The following is a 22,221-nucleotide window of genomic DNA, read 5'->3' on the forward strand; positions in this document are numbered from 1 at the left end:
ATATACAAATGTATTTATTTATATTTATTTATTTATTTATAGATGCCATGAAAACTCTTAATGATGGAAGTAGCTCTGTGAAATTAATTCAAGGTACCATATGTTTTATTTTGAAAGAGATGTTTATATTGTTGCTCAGGCATTCTTTCACTTTATTAAATTAGAAAGAAGTTCAAGGAACAAGCATTTTGTCAGCTGGCTATCCTCTTTCTTAATTAACGAATCGTTTTGCAGGTTTATATATTTATTTAATAATTTTTTTTTTTTTTTTTTTTTTTTTTTTGACTGTATGAACATGACAGTATTTAGTTTTTTATAATTTTGTTATTATAATTTTTATTTTTAAACCCTTGGCTGTTATGGTATGCAATTGTTGTTTGTGTGTTAAAAAGAATAAGTTCCCCTTGCAGTCACTAATTTAGTTTAAATTTCATCACTGATAATCAAAATGACGTATTTAAAAAATAGTATACAAAAAAAGTATACAAATTAGTCCCCACCTACACTTAATCGCACCAGCTTGGACTACCTGTTTCACTTTCACTCGGTTAACTTCAGTAGTAAATGTTACACAATGGCAGGACTGCCAACTCTCACGCATTCAGCATGACTCACGCCACACCTTAATTTTCTCACATGGTGAAAAGCAAGAGCTTCCTCAGCTGAAACGGTGATAATCAGTGGCGTACTGGGCACCCCTGTGGTGCCATGGGGGCCCCATCACAGGACATTCTAAAAGGCATTCACAAATCACACAGAATGTGTTTTTGCTTTGAAAAATGCAAGAAGCGGCAGAGGAATTTTGGGGAAAAACAACTTAAGGTCTCTTTTTAACACTTTTAAAAAAAAAATTAGAATGCTGTGTCATGCTCGAGACACTGCAAAAGACATGAAACGCCAGAGCAAAGGTAGAGGAGGGCCGGATTTACCTCCAGAGCAGGGTAAATTACTTGACAATTGTAATCTGTTACTGATTCCAAATTACATGACAAAAATTTTAGTTTGTAACATAATCCATTACATTATACATTTCAGGTAATATAATCAGATAGATTACTTTTGACCTTACTTATCACATTGATTTAAATAGGATAATCTTGTACCATACTGATATAAAAATACAAAAATGAAGAAAATATATTCCATTCATTGAAATTAACAACATAAATTAAAATAAAAAATAGAATAAATAATTTTAAAATAACATTAAGCAACATCAGAGAACCATGAACATGCAAATGTGATAATTATTAAATATTTATTTTAAAATCTCAGGGGTACTTTAAGTAAATATATTAGGCTAAAAACTGAAAAGTTTTTCCCTTGCATTTTTAAAAAGTTTCACGTATACACAACGTTTTCAAAACGATTTGCATTTACACATATCTGCAAAAACAACCAAAAACACAGTATTACGCATGCCAGGCCAGTAGTTGGTGCTGTCACCTTGTTAGTAAACAGTACCTGTAGGGAAGTGACGATTTTATGTTGTATATGATGCGTCTCCACTGTTTGTTGTTATATTGGTGTAGTAAATCAACTCAGTTACGTATGTAACCGTGGTTACCTGAATAGGGAATGAGATGCTGTGATGACGTCATCGCTATGAGAACACCGCCGGTATGACGAATGTCTGAAACCCTTATATCATCACGCCAATTTATTGGCCAATAGTGCTTAGCACTGCCCCGAGCCTAAGTCACTTATGCTCATATATGTGTGCTGTGCGCTATTTCATCAGATTTTACACTATGACGAAGGAAGCGCTATCGAAGGTACGGAATGGCCAGCATCGCAGCATCTCATTTCTTATTCAGGAAACTAAGGTTACATACCTAACTGAGATCTTCCCTCTCATAGGTTCACTTCAATGCTGCTATGACGTCATCGCTATGGGAACATTATACCATCACGCCTGACGTACCTTAGATAGCTGGAAGACCGAGGAAAGATTCTGCTCAAGCAGAAGGGACCGGGGAGCCAAGAGCCATCCTCACATCCAGACAAGTAGAACTTGATGAAAGTGCTAGGAGAGGACTAACCTGCCACAGCACAGACATCTCCCATCAAAGGCCCATTAAAGAGAGCTTAAGAAGAAGCCATTGCTCTTGCAGAAAGAGCACGCAACTTTAGAGGTGAAGTCACATCACGCGCATCATAGGCTAGAGAAATAGTCACTATCTGACCCCGCATAGCAGTGGAGAAAGCCTTCAACCACTTGCTGAGTCGAAGCAGCCTTAGGATTAACTAGGCCTAGGAAGCAATAAGACTTTAACCAGCCTCGGGGCAAAGTCCATACAAAAGGGGCTGACAGAGCCTGCAGATCCTTAGTCCTCTAAGAGAGGATAAGATTACCAAAAAACTGCTTAAGGTTTCAAAGTTATCTGACAGACAATCCATGTATGAGACCACAGCCGTGTTGTCAGTCCTAGACCTAATATGACAACCACTCAATTGGGTAAGAACCATTTGAGTGCAAGAAAGCCGCTCCAATCAGTTTGTGTGATTGAGCTAATATCAGCCAGTCGTCAAGTTAACTAAAAATTCAGACATTCTGCAACAGCAGGGCCAGAGACGCATCCATTTGCCATGCGTTCAAGGCCAGTTCAATGGAAGAAAACAATATTGGCAAGCTTTATTCCAAAAGCAAACCTGAGGAACTTCCTGTGTCTCTTGATGATCTGGATGCAGAAGTACGCATCCTTAGATCAATGGTCACAAATCAATTTCCGGTTCAGATATAGACAGATGAACTTCTGCGTCAGCATCTTGAAATTTCTTACTCCAAGCACCAGGTTAGGTGACGCAAATCCAATCAACCCATAGAAGCTGGATGGTGTAACCATACGACAGCCTGATCCTTCCACATGAGGCCCCGAAACACCTGAGTTGCGTGAAAAACCTCTGAAACAGGAACGGATACTAAAATCAGGCATGCCAGCACCAACCACAGAGTGGGGACTTAGATGTCAACATAGATCCTGCACCAATGGCTTTAGGGCTATCCTCTCAATCTCCAAAGCTAAAGTGTGGAGAACAGTCAAAATCAGCAGAACAGCTGATAGAGAGGCAAACACACTTGTAGGTTGCCCTCATTCATACACAGTTCAAGCTTAATGCAACAGCGGAGCTGAAAAGAACAGAGGAATTAGTCATACAAACCACTGCTTGGTAGCATGAAGCACCCAACATCTCTAGTCCACAATAATGTATGCTGTAGTCACATAATGTAGCAGCCATGTGAAGTGAGTGTTGACTCATAGCACAAAGTCCACTATTTGTTCCAGCTCAAAACAGCAGTAAAGCTGAAAGAATAATAATTATTAGCCGGGCAGACAAGTGTTTGGTACCATGAGGTGCCAAAAACCATAGTGCACAGCAAATGTCAGCTGTGGAGTCCGTGCTTAAAAACAGTCACATGAACAGTTGGAAGCGTAAGCACCAAATCAATATTAATCCCTTAATTAATGCAGTCCAGGGGTAGAGATGTTATGCAGCCAAGCGATGATATCTCAGATCATTATTTAGTCTTGTGCAAACTTCATATAGCTAAAACTGTAAATTCTACTCCTTGGTACAAGTATGGTAGAACCATCACTTCTACCACAAAAGACTGTGGGACGAGTGGGGCAGGGCCGAGAGCTGTGGGAACGGAACGAGGCTGGTGGAGTGATTGGTAAATGAGCGACACCTGCTCCACTCACCGGTCTCGAGTCCCATGGAGGAGATTGGGAGGATACAAAAGGGGAGTGACGACAGTGAAGGATGAGAGAGGACCAGGCCTGGGTTTTATTTTGTGTTTGGTTTTTGTTTGTGTGCGGCAGTCGTCCGTGAGGGGCTGTCGCTCTGTTTTATCTTTATTTGGTTATTAAAGTTTTATTTGAGTGTCCGCCGGTTCCCGCCTCCTTCTTCCTGTGATTATGAAGTTTTTATCGTTACAGACTGCTTTGTAAGTAACCTCAGAACAACTTGATGATGTAACAGAAACTATGGACTCTCTCTTTTCTAGCATTTTAGATAAAGTTGCTTAGTACGCTTACGGAAAATTAAGGAAAACAGTTTGACACAGTGGAATAATGAGAACACTTGCAACCTAAAGAGAGCAGCCCGGAAAATGGAGCACAGCTGGAGGAAAATAAAACTAGAGGTATTTCGTATTGCTTGGCGGGAAAGTAACCTATCCTACAGAAAAGCATTAAAAACTGCTAGATCTGATTACTTTTCATCTCTTTTAGAAGTAAACAAACATAACCCCAGGTATTTATTTAATACAGTGGCTAAATTAACGAAAAATAAAGCATCGACAGGTGTTGACATTTCCCAACAGCAGTAATGACTTTATGAGCTACTTTACTTCCAAGAACGATACTATTAGAGATAAAATTTAAACCAGGCAGCCGCCAGCTACAGTATCGCATCAGATAGTGTGCTATAGATCGCCTGAGGAACAATTCCACTCATTCTCTACTATAGGAGTGGAAGAATTGTATAAACTTGTTAAATCATCATGGTTCTTTGACCACAAAGAACTAGTAAATTACAGACCGATCTTGAATCTCCCTTTTCTGTCCAAGATACTTGAAAAGATAGTATCCTCACAATTATATTCCTTCTTTGAGAAAAATGGTATTTGTTAGAATTTACTGTCAGGATTTAGACCGTATCATAGCACTGAGACTGCTCTAATTAGAGTTATAAATGACCTGCTCTTATCATCTGATTGTGGTTGTATCTCTCTATTAGTGCTATAGGATCTTAGTGCTGCGTTCAAAATTATTAACTACAACATTCTTTTGAATAGACTAGAAAACTTTGTTGGGATTAATGGAAGTGCATTAGCATGATTCAAATCGTACTTATCAATTCATAGCAGTGAATGAAGAGGTATCATATCGATCACAAGTGCAGTATGGAGTACCTCAAGGCTCAGTACTAGGGCCATTACTCTTCACACTTTACATGTTACCCTTGGGAGATATCATCAAGAAACACTGTGTTAGCTTTCACTGTTATGCTGATGATACTCAGCTCTATATATTTCTTTGCAACCCGGTGAAACATGGCAACTTTAAAAACTAAGGGAATCCATAGTCGATATAAAAAACTGGATGACGAGTAATTTCTTACTGCTAAATTCTGAAAAAAACAGGTGTTAATTATAGGACCTAAAAACTCTGCATGCAATAACCTAGAACACTGTCTAAGACTTGATGGCTGCTCTATCAACTCTTCAACATCAGTTAGGAACCTATGTGTGCTATTTGATACCAATCTTTCCTTAGAAAGCCATGTTTCTAGCATTTGTAAAACTGCATTTTTCCATCTCAAAAATATATCTAAATTACGTCCTATGCTCTCAATGTCAAATGCAAAAATGTTAATCCATGTGTTTATGACATCAATGTTAAATTATTGTAATGCTTTATTGGGTGGCTGTTCTATACGCTTAATAAACAAACTCCAGCTGTCCAAAATGCAGCAGCTAGAACTAGTTCTTCCTAGAACCAGGATGTATGACCATATTAGCCCGGTTCTGTCAACACTGCACTGGCTACCTATTAAACGTCATATAGATTTTAAAATCTTGTTAATTACTTATAAAGCCCTAAATGGTTTACCACCTAAGTATTTGAACGAGCTCCTATTACATTATAGTCCTCCATGTCTGCCGCGTTCTCAAAACTCAAAATCATCAAAATCAACCGCGAACAGCAGATCCTTTACCTATTTAGCGCCCAAACTCTGGAATAACCTACCTAACATAGTTCGGGAGGCAGACACCCTCTGTCAGTTTAAAATCTAGATTAAAGATTTTTAGGCTGCATTAACTAGGTCATCCAGAACCGGGAACACTTCCTATAACACCCAATGTACTTGCTACAACATTAGAAGAATGGCATCTATGCTAATATCAGTCTGTTTCTCTCTTATTCCAAGGTCACCGTAACCACCAGATCCAGTAAGTATCCAGACCAGATGGTGGATCAGCACCTAGAGAGGACCTCTACAGCCCTGAAAGTCAGCGGAGACCAGGACAACTAGATGAGCCCCAGATACCCAGTAAAGACCTTGTCTCAGACAGCCACCGGGACAAGACCACAGTAACCAGTTGAGTTGAGCTGTGACTTTGCTGCAGCCTGGAAGTAAACTGCTGGTTTTGTCTGGCAAGAGGAGAACTGGCCCCCCGACTGAGCCTGGTTTCTCCCAAGGTTTTTTTCTCCATTCTGTCACCGATGGAGTCTTGGGTTCTTGCCGCTGTCGCCTCTGGCTTGCTTAGTTGGGGACACTTAATATCCAGCGATATCGTTGACTTGATTGCACAGATACTATTTAAACTGAACTGAGCTGGATGATGACATCACTGAATTCAATGATGAACTGCCTTTAACTGAAAAATTTGTCTTTACTATTGTCATTTTGCATTATTGACATACTATTTTCCTAATTAATGCTGTACAGTTGCTTTGACAATCTGTATTGTTAAAACAGCTATATAAATGAAGGTGACTTGACTTGACTGAAAAGTGCCCACTGAGCCTGCCTGGAATTAAGACGTTTAGCGGATCTAATATATTCGAGGTTCTTATGATTGGCCCAGGGTACCCCCGATTCCTCCAAACTAACTTGACTACCAGCAACTCTGTTACCAATGTTATAATTATGTTCATTGGACGACAAACGATGAGAAAAAAATGCACAAGGGTGCATCCGAGGAAGAGCACTGGAAAAAAAAACGCGTCTACCCCCGCCTCTGACTCATCGACCTCCACCACAAACTGATGTGTAGGATCAGGGGCTATGAGAATAAGAGCTGAAACAAAGGGGCTCTTGAGGTTGGCAAATGCAGTTTCAGCTGCACTAGACCATCTGAACGTCATTCTACTGGAGGTCAAGGCAGTCAGAGGAGTGGCTAGTTGGCTGAAATTGTGAATAAAATGCCGGTAGAAATTGGCGAACACCAGAACCTCTGCAGGGCCTTACAGGAATCTGGGGTTGGCCAATCCACCACAGCCTTAACCTTATTGGGATCCATGTGCATTCCCTCGGACGATATGATGTATCCCAAAAATGGAACTGACTGTGCATGGAACACACATTTCTCTGCCTGCAGCGCCGCAGTACTACAGTGTTGCTGTAGACGTGCTTCTATCTGAAGAGCTAATTCGATGAGTCCATCAAGATCAGTGGGTAATTCCATCGTGAAAATCTCCCTCTGAATCTGGTCAGCCAACCCATGCAGGAACATGTCCTCACTGCGCCTCCTCGTTCCACTTGCACTCAGCTGCCAATGTCTGGAACTCGATGGAATAATCCGAGATGGGTCTGTTCTCCTGCTGTAGATCGGCTAACATGCGTACCACCTCGCGACCTTCTACCGCGCTATCAGACACCCGTTTCATCTCCTCCGAGAGTTTGTGGAATGAAGAGCAGCAAGGATGTTTGTTCTCCCACACCGCCGTTCCCCAAAGAACTGCTGGTCCCAACTGCAATGTCAACAATAAAGCAACTTTAGACTGTTCGGCAGAAAAATCAGAGGGTTGCGGAGAAAAGAACATTGATTGGGCTCACCAGTATATGCTTCTGGTGTGGGTAGAAGTGGCTTGTGTTGATCTCCAGTGCTTCTAGAAGTGGGGAGAACTGTTGGTGGCGCAATGAAATTGGGTTGTGAGCTCAGACACCTGCATTACCAAGGCTTGCACAGCTTGACCCGTTGCTAACATCTGTTCCTCCTGATGATCCATGCATGCATTGTTGTTTGACAAAAAGTCCCATAGATACGATGCATTTGCTGAATCCATAGGTTGGTCAGATCTTTCTGTTATGTATACAAAAGAGGATTCAGTAGCGAATGTGAAATATAACAATTTATTAGGAATAGTCCCAACAAGACAAAAGGCAAGAGTCAAATAAAGCATGTCCAGGATATTAGTCACTCTTGGTAGCGCGGGGACGCAAATGGGCAGCCTTGGATATCCTGGAAACATACAATCCATAGGAGAAACTGGAATCGAAATCCAGTGAGACAAATAACAGGAACAGAGAACTTGAACACAGCGGGAAAACAGAAAACAATATGACAACACATGACGGATAGCACAGGAATTAAATAGCTGAGCTGATGAGCTACAGCTGGCGCTGATCAACCAATCAGCAGCAGTCACCGACACACCCACTCACACACACATACACACAGAGTGAGAATGAGTCAGTGAACCCATGAACCGTGACAGTAAGATAATGTTTAATACAGCAGATTCCACCATAATTGTTGCCTGGGTTGCTTACGTATGTGTGGGGCGGAGCTATCAAAATAGGGGCAATACCCTTTTGGGGTGGGGCATGTTTGTTTTGGTAATTTGAAATATCAACATTGGCTACCAGAAATCACTTATCCTTTAAGATGTGTAAATAGAGGTCTACACAACAAACAAAGACCAACAAATAAAGATCATATGAACTGAAGGTTTACTGACATTTGTAAGCATTTAAATTTACATAAAACATTCATATGTTAATCATTAGGTAATATTTGGTAAGTTCATTAGTAAACATTAACAAGAACATTCTCATATTTCTAGCTATGTGAATATATATTAACTAATGATCTGTTAAAGGGATACTCCACCCCAAAATGAAAATTTCATTCCAAACCCGTAAAAGCTTTGTTCCTCTTCGGAACACAATTTAAGATATTTTGGATGAAAATCAGGAGGCTTGTGACTGTCTCATTAACTGCCAAGTAAATTACACTGTCAAGGTCCAGAAAAGTAAGAAAGACATCGTCAGAGTAGTCCATCTGCCATCAGTGGTTCAACTGTAACGTTATGAAGCGACGAGAATACTTTTTGAACGTGAAGAAAACAAAAATAATGACTTTATTCAACAATTAGTCTCCTCTGTATCTCTCTGCATTACCATTTACGCTATTCTGTGTCAGCCGTGACACAAAGATAAGTTTTCTATGTGTATTTGCGCTTTGATTTGAATGAAAACAGAATGTTGACACAGAAGAGCGTAAGCTGCTTGCGCTCAGTGGATATTCTCCAAAATGGTGCTATGGTGATGCGGAGAGATACAGAGGAGACAAATTGTTGAATAAAGACATTGTTTTCTTCAAGTACAAAAAGTATTCTCGTCGCTTCATAATGTTATGGTTGAACCACTGATGGCAGATGGACTATTCTGACAATGTCTTTCACACTTTTCTGGACCTTGACAGTGTAATTTACTTGGCAGTTAATGGGACAGTCACAACCCTCCCGGTTTTCATCCAAAATATCTTAAATTGTGTTCTGAAGACAAACAAAGCTTTTACATGTTTGGAATGACATGGGGGTAAGAGGTTAATGACAAAGTTTTCACTTTGGGGTGGAGTATCCCTTTAAGCATTATATAATGTTTGTTAATGATTTATAAACGAAAGTTATTATAAAATGTTACAAATTTTAATATCAGTAAGTCTCAAGCTATATGTCATATATAAATGTTAATAGATTTTATCTATACTTAATATGAAATAAATATATTTTAAATGTTACTTTTTTACTAGGGCATAGTTTGAGTTTGGGGAGTGATGAGAGGGGTGTGAGAGGGCTATAAGTGTTGTAATCAAATGTTTTTTTAAGGTTGTTGCTTTATTTGTGGAGTTTTCTTTGGTGCCACTGGTGCCACAGATATTATACACTTCAGCTTCAGGGTAAGCCATAAGAATAGACTGGAGCAAATATAACAAAATTAAGGAAACATCTAGATCAAATGTTTAGACTTACCCGTTATGTTTGATTATTGCTGAATGGATGCTGAAAAATGTCAAATACTAAAACTGTAATCCATAATAATCCACATGGTGGACTTATTTGGAACAACATGGACATAACCAGAGTGTGCAGTAGGAGTGGGGAGAGGGATAATAAATCTTATGATAAAAGGTACATCATATTTTCTCCTAGTGTGACTGATAGAGTCATTGATGGATAAATGGTGATCAATGTAGTGATGAGCTGATAGTGTGAGTGGTAGAATGATGGAGAGATAAAGCATGACCAGTAAATTGAATTTTGAAGCACTGGATTGACCAAGAAATGAATGAGCATTGTCTCCATGAACTCTGCACTGTCTGTAATGTTCACATAAAGAAATAAATGACCTCTGAAAACTAAATTGCCAGTCTGATCTCTCCAAGCCAATTCTTAGATTTAAACATTGTGATCCCCACTTCCCACAACCTCATTCACTCTTAATGCCTCATTTCTCTTGCCATATTTGGTGGAGAATGCAGGCAGATATAGTTGAGTGAAAGGGTAAAGCCCAACTAAACTTTGCATACACTAGTGTATGCACAGTTCAGCTTTTCTAACCTTGCATGCTCTGTATGCATAGAGCCCAGATGCGACTGGAACCACTGAGCCTGAAAATTAAATAAGCATAGTTATAGTTGCTCATGCATTGACCACCTGTGTTTGTGTACATGGTCAAATGGTGTACACTTTGAAAGGCTATAGCATACAACCTGACCAATATCCATGTCTGGCTATCAAAGTATCCATCATTCCACTTTGTCTGACGTGTTAGACTTCAGTAGTGTCATCATTCTCTCCCAGCCATCACTTCTAATTCTAAAGAGACTTGGGAAGCCTTGATCCCTGTGACCTGCGTTCACAGAAATATCAGGTATGTTCTTTGCCAAAGCCCTTCTCTGCCGAACCTTGTAACTTGACAATGAAGATAAGGTAGCTTCAAGTTCTTTCAGTGGAACTTCTGCTGAGATAAGACTGGCCTGAGGTATAAGCTGCTGTTGGTGTTACCACAAACAAAGATGCAGGCAATTATCATCCTGTGGCTTTCTCATTCCATGTTGGGCCTCCTTGGGAGAAAAGAACACCATGAAATGGTGCACCCTGACAGGATCCACTGGACAGGACTAGAAGGCAGTGTCAAGAACTAAACTTTGCATACACTAGTGCATGCACAGTTCAGCTTTTCTAACCCTGCATGCTCTGTATGCATAGAGCCCAGATGCGTCTGGAACCATTGAGCCTGGAAATTAAAGGCCGTGTTGCATGGTTAATTTTTCAACGAATTTGTGCAATTTGCTTGTTGGTAATGAACATTTAAACTGTTATCCATTGTATTTTATGTTGTTGGGTATCACAAAATTGAAAAAGTACGAAAAAGTAGGTACTATCTTACAGCGGTTTGCAATGATTCTCCCCACCCCCACAATGCATTGCATTACGTCACATTGGGGAGAGAATTTACCAAAGCCCGCCTTGAGATCATTGAGAGCGACTAGAGAGACGAGTAGTAGACGAGAGTATTCAGATAGCGCAGATTATAGATAAATACATAGATATAGATAGATAGACAGACAGATAGATCGATAGATAGATATCGACCAATAGCAAACCAAACGCACTCACTTCCCTACAGCACCAGCTTTCCAACGCAGTATCAACACACAAGCACCAGCCAAACATAGCGACAGACACGCGGCTACGTTTGCAACAACATTTTCACCGGAGGAAGAGATAAACGCTTAGAAACGCCCATATAGCTAGCATGATGCCTTCTATTTCTAGATGACAAAGACAAAGTTTACCGGTACGACACTATGACAAAGGTTACTGGTACTTATATGAACTAACGTCATGATCACTGCCACTAGATATAAAGAAAACGTTTATTTTTCACTCGGTGCTATCCAATGACAGTAAAATATATATATATATATATATATATATATATATGTGTGTGTGTCGTTATTGTGCACTGCTGCTCGTAGACTAGCTCCAGTGCTCATTGCTGCATTGCTAAATGATAGCAACTCACCAGGACACTTCACCAACTCTCCACCCATTCTCCTCGGACCATGCATTTAATTGGCTTTGACGGCCATCAGTTCTTGGCAATTCCTCATTTGCTCTCTCTCGTCTGGCTGGTTCAAAATTATACGGCTGCGGTCCATCATACATGTTGGCTCTTGCCACCTCTTCCTCATCCCAGTGTTTATCGTAACGTTACATTGTCCTAAAATCGGTTTTTCAACATGTACCACTTGCAGAAACACTGCGTCCGTAGGCAGTATCCGTAGGGGCTGTCATTGTTGTTTCGCGTCCTGTGTGACGTCGGAACTCGGAGTACATCGATCTAGTACAAGTTCACGGGTGGGAAGTCACAGGTTTGACTGCCGTTCCAGTGCACTTTCACGGGTTTAAGGTTGGAAAAACACGGGTTAAGGATTGACTGGAACGCGCATCATACTAGGCTGAGGCTACCTTTTCTCCACTTCTCCCCAATGTGACGTCATCACCGAATTGCGTAAAAAAAAAACGTAAATACCAAAAACTTAAAAAACTGGCCTTTAAGGCCATTTTTGAGACATTTTAAAAATGATATACATATCTTGAGTGATTTATGTACCCATTAATCGACAGTGGTGGTTAACCTGCAACATGGGCTTTAAATAAGCATAGCTATAGTTGCTCATGCATTGACCACCTGTGTTTGTGTACATGGTCAAATGGTGTACACTTTGAAAGGCTATAGCAGACAACCTGACCAATATCCATATCTATCTAGCAGAGTATCCATCGTTCCACTTTGCCCAACATGTTAGACTTCAGTAGTGTCATCATTCTCTCCCAGCCATCACTTCTAATTCTAAAGAGACTTGGGAAAGCCTTGATCCCTGTGACCTGCGTTTACAGAAATATCAGGTATGTTCTTTGCCAAAGCCCTTACAGAACCTTGTAACTGGACAATGAAGGTAAGGTAGCTTTAAGTTCTTCCAGTGGCACTTCTGCTGAGATGAGACTGGCCTGGGGTATAAACTGCTGTTGGTGTTACCACAAACAAAGATGCAGGCAAATATCACACTGACGCATTTTCGTTTCATGTTGGGCCTCCTTGGGAGCAAAGAACACCATGAAATGGTGCACCCTGACCGGATCCACTGGACAGGACTAGAAGGTAAGTTCAAGAAGTTGTTCCCTCATTGCCAGTGCCATCCCTACCTGCAGCTTGCCCACCCCTGTTGCGCAAAGCAGTCTGACTATGCTAACAACTGACTTTTCTCTACTCAAAGATCTATGACGCTAAGCACCTTTGTAAACATAAAACACAGCCCCTCTGTCAACAGTGGTTTAGTTATAGTTAATGGGCATAATAATTACTTTGATAAAAAATAACAGATACCAAAATAACTTTTGTTAATTCAATTGTGTGCTCTGAGCCTTAATGCTTCCTTGGTAAAGCCTGTTGTACCTGCTGTAGTGACAGTGTATGATTGCCCCATACACTTGTACTTGTACTTGATTTCCTCCTGTTTTGTTGGGATAGTAGGGTATTCAGGAATGAAATGTTGTTTATTTGACTTCTTGTTTGATAGGTTAGTCAGACTCCCTTAATCCAAGGTAGCCTACACCCTTTTGTTTGTTATGGCATTAACACCCTCCTGAAGCTAGAAGCTTCTTATCTTTTCTTCTTTAGTTATCATTACTGTTTACCTTATTCTTAACTGGTGTACAAAGACCACTTTGCAAATAAACTCTTGTGTGTGTGTGTGTGTGTGTGTGTTTGTTTGTTTTGCTATTAATAGCAGACTTTTTTAGCATCAATGTTTCAAGAGAAGCCACTAAACGGGTAATTAAAGACAAGCTTTACACAGAGCTAGTTACTGCTGGAATTCTGCCAGCCGATTCGGTAGACATATTGGAGGGAAATATTGGGATTGCAGATGAAGGCTCTGTAGCTGTTTTGCCTCCCAGTATTGATCCTGCCACTCTGAGTTTTGACCCTGTACTCGCACTCAAATTTAAAGAATTAGATCTTGCCTTGAAGAAGCAGGAATAAGAGCTTTGGCTAGTATATCTTCGCAAGGTAGAGGTGCAGGCTGACAGAGATATTAAGGTGCGTTCCCTGGATATAGAGGCTGAGTCTTTATGGCAAAACTTGTCCCGGCACTGCGTGCTAGGCTTCCTTCTTCCCCTGCTAGTGTATGAACCACTTACTACTTTTGATGTGACAAAGCACATAAAGCTTGTGCCACCGTTTAAAAAAAAAATAGAGGTGTATGCGTGTTACGGAATACCCAGGAGGCTGAGGATAACAGAAAGACAGTTTTATTCAGGCACAAGCAGAGGAGCGGGTAGTGCTGGGAAAAGTGATGTGGAGACTGGCAGTGATGAATGGATCCGTAGTAGAGGGGTAGAGACGTCAAAGGAGGTAGGTGTACCACATACACACGGAGATGGCTGCGAACCTCTGGAGATCGCTGGAGAGAGGTAAGTAGAGATAGAGTTAGTCCTTAGAGTTAGCATAAAGGTAAGACCTTGTTGCGAACAAGACCGGACGCTGACTGAGTGCATGTGTGTGGTATTTGTAGTGCAGAGGTGATTGAATGTTGATGAGGGTCAGGTAGAAGTGCTCAGTACTCAGGTGAGGGCGTGCGCTGTGATTGAATGGAGGTGGAACCTGGCGTGTCTGTAACAATGTGGGGATACACCTCTATGTATCCCCACATACATAGAAAAATAGAGAGATATGTGGGGGTTGTAACTCCAGTATAACTTAACTGGCAAGTCACAGAAAATGTGCCCTGCCCTGTCAGTTGAGCAGTGTTTGGACTGATGTGGTCAAGGCGGCTGTTCTCAAAGCTCATGAGCTAGTGCCCGAAGCTTATCGAAAGTGTTATAGAAAATTAACAAAATTAGTTAATCAAACTAACACTGAATTTGCTCAAGAAAAGAAAAATCTCTTTGAAAAGTGGTGCTGCGCCAGTAAAATTTCAAGTCTTGAACAGCTTCAGGAACGAATTTTTATTGGAATATTGTAAGAAAATGTTTGACAGAGAGTGTAGTTGTTCATTTGAATGACCAGAAGGTCATAACACTCTCCGAAGCAGCTGTAATTGCTGACAAATTTGTGCTCACCCACAAAAATGTTTTTCCGGTGAGCTGTATGATTCAGAGTCAGCCTCCCATAACTGAGAGTGGTGCAAAAAATTTCAAGGAAAAATTTCAAGGAAATAAACTGGAAAAAAGTCATAAAACAGTCTCGAATCACACTGGGGACAAACGTGTATGTTTTCATTGTCTCGACCCTGGCCACAGGATAGCTGAGTTTAGGGTGTGGAAGCAGAAAATTGGCACAAAGGCTAAAAGTGTCACTTTCATTCAGTCCGCTGCTGGTGTTGAGAATTCTACGCTATCAAACGTCTCTGGTTATGAACCTTTTATGTTAAGTGGAACCATTTCACTCGCCCCGATTCCCACGCTTACCCGGTCTTGATTATATGTGACACTAGGGATTGTCAGTCCCTGATACTGGATAGCGTACTGTACTGCCTTTTTCACCTGAGTCTTACACAGGAATGAGCGTCTTAAGCCGCTCTTCCACTATCAGGCCGAACGGTTCTAAGAATGTATTTCCACTTGAGCCTGGTATGGCACGGCACGATTACAAACCGTTCTTGGCCCAGAATTCTCAGCATGGTTAGACAACCATGCTGAGCCATGCTGTTATAGTGCGTGATGTCGCCACTCTGTTGCCTGGCTACCAGTTTCTCCATAGCTGGCTAAGCGAAAGCATGCTATTTGATCAAACAGCCAAGTAAACAGCTACGCTGCATGCAATATAAAAAAGAAAAAATGAGACAGGACATGAGACAGTTCAGACAGTTTGGTCTGTGGCCAAAAGTTTTGGCAGTGACATAAATTTTGTTTTGCACAAAAAGTGACAAAGTTTGCTGCTTAAGCTGTTGTGGTGTTCATTGAAATTGTTTCTAGATTATTGTGTAGATGAACAAAAAATGAACTTTTCACAAAAAAAAAAAAAAAGAAAAATCCTGAGGAGTTAGCTATGGAATCATGTCACCACCAGTGCAGAGCTTGCTCAGGAATGGCAGAAGGTTGGTGTGAGAGCATCTGCACGCACAGTGAGGCCAAGACTTTTGGACAATGCCTGGTGTCAAGAAAGGCAGCAAAGAAGCAACTTCTCTCCAAGAAAAAAGTCAAGGACAGAATGAAATTCTGCAGCAAGTACAAGGATTGGACAAAGTTAGACTGGTGCAAAGTTATTTTCTCTGAAGCTCACTTCTGACTGATTGGGACATCTGGAAAATCGATTGTTTGGAGACCAAAAGGTGAACGCTACCATGAGTCCTGTGTTGTGCAGTGAAGCATCCTGAGACCATCCATGTGTGGGGTTGCTTTTCAACCAAGGGAGGGGGCTCTCTCGTAATTCTGCCCAAAAACACTGCCATGAATACAGAATGGTATCAAAACGTCCTGCAAGAGCGACTTCTTCCAATGATCCATGAGCAATTTGGTGATGATCTGTGCATTTTCCAGCATGATGGAGCACCATGGCACAAAACAAGAGTGATAAAGAAGAGGCTTGAAGATCATTACACTGAAATTTTGGATCCGTGCTCCGGGAACTCCCTGGATCTCAATCCCATAGAGAACCTGTGGTCATTCCTCAAAAGGCGAGTGGACAAGCCGAAGTCCACAAATTGTGATCAACTCCTAGAACTAATAAGGCAAGAATGGATCGCCATCAGTCAGGATTTGGCCCAGAAGCTAATATCCAGCATGCCAGAGTGCATTGCAGAGGTTATGAAGAAAAAGTGTCAACACTAAATATTGATTCATTAAATTTTTACCAATAAAAGCCTTTAAAACTTGTGTTCTTATAATTGTTTTTCAGTATACCATAGAAATGTGGGAAAATAATCTACAAATACTGAGGCAGCAAACTTTGCAAAACACATAATTTATGTCACTACCATGACTGCTATGATTTGAAATACCATGATTATATACCCGTCGTCGCCTTCTGTTATTTTATTTTTCACATCAAGAGTTTTTTCTTTTATTGAACAAAGTAAATATCAGATAAAAAAGGAGTCCCAAAAACAGAAATATCTGATCATCATCCTTATCGCTGTTTATATTACACTTGCGTTACCAAGGCAATGACCGACGAATTTGTATTATATTCCAAAGAGCTCCGTTATCAGCACCACATTTGAAAATGAAACTGTATCCATGCTGACTGGCCCGGATCGGCACGGAATGGAACAGTTAAGCAAATAGAACCATTTGGCCCGATAGTGGAAAAGTGGCTTTAGTTTGAGGTGTCGAACTAGGTTGTGTAAAGGTACCACTACATGCTATCTGTCTTACCTCTGAGATAGTTTCAAGACCTGTTAAAGGGATCATATGATGCGATTTCAAGTTTTGCTTTATCTTTGGAGTGTTTCAAGCTGTTCGTGAATAGATAAGATCCCTAAAGTTGCAAAGACTAAAGTCTCAAACCCAAAGAGAGATTCTTTATAAAAGATACCATTCGTCCACGTCCTCCTAAAGTGCTTCGTTTAAACACACCCCGCAACCTCTACGTCATGTTCATGCAAAGAAAGAAGGCGTAACTTTATTGTTGCTGCCACTGCTGCCGCCATGTTGTCAAGAGGCTGTGTGTTTTGTTGCGAAAGTGAAAATACTTTGTTTGGTCTTCCAAAAGAGGACATGACTAGAAATCAGTGGTTAAATTGTATTTACAACACTGTTTCAGAACAGAACAGAACAGAACAGAACAGAACAGAACTGTTTCCTGATCCTGGGAGAATAGACTACAATGCTGGCTGTTCTGACTAACAGACTGTAAGTATGTTTTCAAATTTAAAGGATTTGCCACTGATGATTCAAAAGCAAGTTTAGAGCAGTGTAGAGAGTAGTGCTTGTTGTTTGTCATTTATCTGATAACAAATGCAGACATGGTTTTATGGTTACGCTGCACGATGCAATGCAACACGTAAAAAGACAGTATAAGGCATTATAATCCATAATTATGTCCCCACTGGATGCAACAAATGCCTCTTTTATCATGGGTTTTATTGGTTTTGTCTCGTCGCACTGGTGTTCTAACGATTTGTGATACCATCAGATTTTGGTACCTCCTATTAAAAAACATGGTAGCATAATTTCGGAAGCAAAATCCTTTATTAACATGTACACCTAACCCAACCTTAAACCTACCCTGACAGTAAGATAAATACAGTGTTGGTAGCAGAATGTGACAGGTAGCATTATTTGTTAGAACACCGGCACCAAGCATCACAGTATGTTAAGGAGCATACCATTTCCGTCACATGCTTGAGGTATTCGGCCGATCACAATGCACTGGATAGCTGGCCAATCAGAGCACACCTCGATGAGCTTTGTAAAAATCAACACGCCAGGAAATTTCCTGATGTTATTGACCTCTCTGAATCCTTCATTGCACCATCAACTGAACCTGCAGAATGTAAGCTTAAGATTGAAACTAAGCTAGATACTCCTAGTACTGCTGACATGCCTGCCACGGAGCCGCCATCCCTGAAGACTGGTAGGGAGCAACTTGTTGCTATGCAACAGTCAGACCCAACCCTTAAGCACTGCATTGAAGCTGCTGATGTGGATATTAAGCTGCCAGTTGGGGTGCAGAATTATAACTATTCATTTGCGCTCTCTAAAAGCTAAAACTATAGTCAAAGAACTGATCAAGTTCCTTTCTACTTTCGGGTTACCAAACGTCATCCAGACTGACCAAGGGACTAACTTCAAAGTTGTTTGGGGAGGTATTTAAAGAGTTAGAAGTCAGTCAGGTGCTGTCTAGCACATATCACCCAGAGAGTCGAGGTGCTGTGGAACGCTTTCACCGGACTCTTAAATTGATGTTGCGTGCATATTGTTTTTAGTCTGGAAAAGAATGGGTTGAAGGTTTACCCTTGTTGACGCTTGCCATCAGAGAAACAAAACAGTAGTCAGTAGGGTTTAGTCCAGTAGAACTAGATACTGTGAGGGGTCCTCATAAACTGCTGCAGGAACATCTGCTTTCTGTAAATCCAAGCCCGATGTCTGTGTTGGATTATGTCAGCTGTTTTTGTGAGAGACTTCAAGCTCATAATTTGGCTGAAAGTCACTTGTTAACTGCCCATTTTGATCACACATTTGAGCATTAGGCAGTTTCGGGAAAGTGATTTAAAGAAACTTCAGTGGGAAAGAACTGGTTTAACCTATATTTATTGAGATGTGATTACACCGAATCAATTTTGTACACAAGCAAAACACCAGTAAATGTGTATACCCTAAGGCTGGAATACACTACATGGCATCCTACACTAAACTCACAGCAAAACTGTTCATCATACACTACATGAATGAGCATCATAAGCTACCAGAATTTATATATATTATATATATATATATATATATATATATATATATATATATATATATATATATATATATATATATATATATATATATATATATATTGAAAACATTATCAGAATCAGAATTAGCTTTATTCACCAGGTGTGCGCAAACAAGGAATTTGCTGTGGTTTTTTTAAGGTGCTCCTGGTACATACATACATGCATACATACATACATACACATCTGACATGAGAACAGAAAAAAAACATTTAAATAGTAAGACTTAATAAATAATGTGTATGTATCTGGAACAGTAGATTGATTTTTGTACAGATTTGTGCATTTTTACTCTATATAGAACTGTATAAATAAAGAGATATGCATATGTATTTAAATAATACTTGAGAAAGGCAATAATTAAAGATGTAAAATGAATTACGGAAATGAATTACAGAACACAGGTAATGATTCAAATGTTTGCTGTTTAAGCTAAAGAAATGGCATGGGGGGGAACTGTTTTTATGCCTAGATGTTCTAGTTCACAGAGATCTGTAACTTCTGCCTGAGGGGAGAAGTGCAAACAGGTTGTGTCCGGGGTGAGAGGGGTCTTTGATGATGTTACCTGCCCGTTTCTTCACTGTGGAGTTGTTCCCAGGAAGCTGATCTCCAGCAGATGGTACAGGAGGTTCAAGGTCATCTTGTTAGAGATCCCCTGGCAGACCCAGGTTGTCGCTCATGACATCAGATGGGCAGCATTTTAATTAAATGTAAGATATATATTTAGATTACTTGTGAATATAATTTGTATTAGAAAATAGTCTTAACATAGTGTGAATAAAAGCCTAAATTAAAGCTGTTCAGATAAACTGATCACAACTCTTAAAGGGGTCATATGATGCGATTTCAAGTTTTCCTTTCTCTTTGGAGTGTTACAAGCTCTTGGTGCATAAAGAATATCTGTAAAGTTGCAAAGACTAAGGTCTCAAACCCAAATAGATATTCTTTATAAAAGTTAAGACTCGTCCACGCCCTCTTAATTCATTTCGTTTAAACACGCCCCCACGATGTGGGAAGATTTGCCTAACGCCGCCCAAATGTTCACACAAAGAAAGAAGGCGTAACCTTAAATTCTCGCTGTTGCTGCCGGCCCCATGTCGTGGAGACACTGTTTCACTGTGAAAGTGAAAATACTTTGTTTGTCCTTCCAAAAGAGGACATAACTAGAAATATGTGGTTAAGTTGTATTTACAACACTGTTCCAGAACATTTTAACCCAAATATTCAGATGTGTGCAGCATTTTATGGAGGACTGTTTCCTGATCCTGGGAGAGAAGACTACAATGCCAGCTCTTCTAAATTACAGTCTGTAAGTACCTTTACATATGTTAAGGATTTGCCACTGATGATTCAAACGCGAGTTTTGATTAGTGTAGAGTAGCATTTCTTAATTCCAGTCCTCACACCCCCCTGCTCTGCACATTTTATATGTTTCTCTTATGGCTTCAGACGTTTGTTCTATTCGAATGTAAGTGCCCTGCGAAGTGGACATCACAGAATATATTCCGCCATGATTACAGTTAGATGGTTTATCAGCATTCCCCCTCCACCCCATCTCCTCCACTTAGAGTTCATTTTACACCCCTATATAGGGGGGAGTACTCTGGGTTCGGGCCGAACTCGGAGCCCTCCCTCCGGACAGCACGCCAAATATACATTATATAAACTTCAGTTAATTATATGTAAGTGTGAACTTGTGAAATTGTATTTAGTTACAGAGGTATATGATGTCACACTTGTCTGTGTTTGAAGAGGTTACATAGCGCAAATCCGTGAATGAATGTTCCCTAAGTGAGGTAAACTTCAACAGATTTCCCCTGCTCAGGGAGTAGGGAGCAATGAACACTGTGTAGGGACCATGTCAATGGGAACACAAAACACACAACGAGCTCACTTCTAACAAGCTGATTATCTGAATTAGGTGTGTTAACAAAGAGAGACATGCAAAATATGCAGAGCTGGGGGACGCTAGGACTGGAATTGAGAACCTCTGGTGTAGAGTAGTGCTTGTTGTTTGTTGTTTCTCCGATCAAAAATGCAGACATGGTTTTATGTTTATGCAGTGCGATGCAATACGTAAAAAAACAGTATTTAGTCATTATAATCCGTAATTATGTCCCCACTGGATGCAACAAATGCCTCGCTTGTAATGGGTTTTATTGTTATTGTCTTGTCACACTGGTGTTCTGACAGGGACACGCATCACAGTATGGCAAGGGGTATAACATTTCCATCACATGCTTGAGGCATTCGGCCAATCACAACGCACTGGATAGCTGGTCAATCAGAGCACACCTCGCTTTTCAGACCTATGAGCTTTGTAAAAAATGATGCGTTTCAGAAAGTCGGGGCATAGAAGAGAAACAATAATGTACAGTATGTGGAAAATAATGTTTTTTTTTTTTTACCTTAAACCGCATAAACAAATTTCATTACACCAAATACACAAAATAATGTTCTTTTTTAGTAACATCATATGACCCCTTTAAGAATACTTGGGTTATACCACTCAATTCATAGACTACTTTTGCTATGTGTTTGAATTTAGAAATTTGGTTGATTGGACTTTCAATAGATGGATAAAAATGATTACAGATAGTATTAATTTAGGTTTCGAAGATTAACAAATGTTTCATGGCTTTGGAACAACAAGAGGGTAAAATGATAAGAGAATTTTTATTTTTGGGTAATCTTTAATCCCTTTAAAGTAACAGAAATGTTTTATTTGTCAGTAAAGAGAAAATTACTCACTGCTGTTGACTGAATACTGAATAACTTTTTTAGCTTTAAAGGTGCCATAGAATGCATTGATACAATATTTTAAATTGTTCTCTGATGTCCCCAGAGTGTGTATGTGAAGTTTTATCTCAAAATACCCCACAGATAATTTTGTATAGCTTGTTGAAATTGCCACTTTTAGGGCATGAGCCAAAATGCACTGTTTTTTGTGTTTGTCCCCATTAAAT

The 22,221-nt window shown here is 40.1% G+C and overlaps 1 protein-coding gene across 1 annotated transcript in view; it reads right to left on the reverse strand.

Annotated features, from left to right (window-relative positions):
• The window catches only part of LOC109092399 (myotubularin-related protein 14-like), a 31,930-nt gene extending 29,793 nt beyond the window's left edge, over nucleotides 1-2,137 (reverse strand). Inside the window, exon 1 of the mRNA XM_042758061.1 lies at nucleotides 1,925-2,137. The gene's annotated coding sequence lies outside the window, so the exon portion shown is untranslated. The remainder of the gene's footprint in view (nucleotides 1-1,924) is intronic.
• Between the last annotated feature and the right edge of the window lie 20,084 nt (nucleotides 2,138-22,221).

The sequence above is a fragment of the Cyprinus carpio genome, chromosome A6 (genome assembly GCF_018340385.1).
Source record: "Cyprinus carpio isolate SPL01 chromosome A6, ASM1834038v1, whole genome shotgun sequence".
In the NCBI taxonomy this organism is placed as follows: Eukaryota; Metazoa; Chordata; class Actinopteri; order Cypriniformes; family Cyprinidae; genus Cyprinus; species Cyprinus carpio.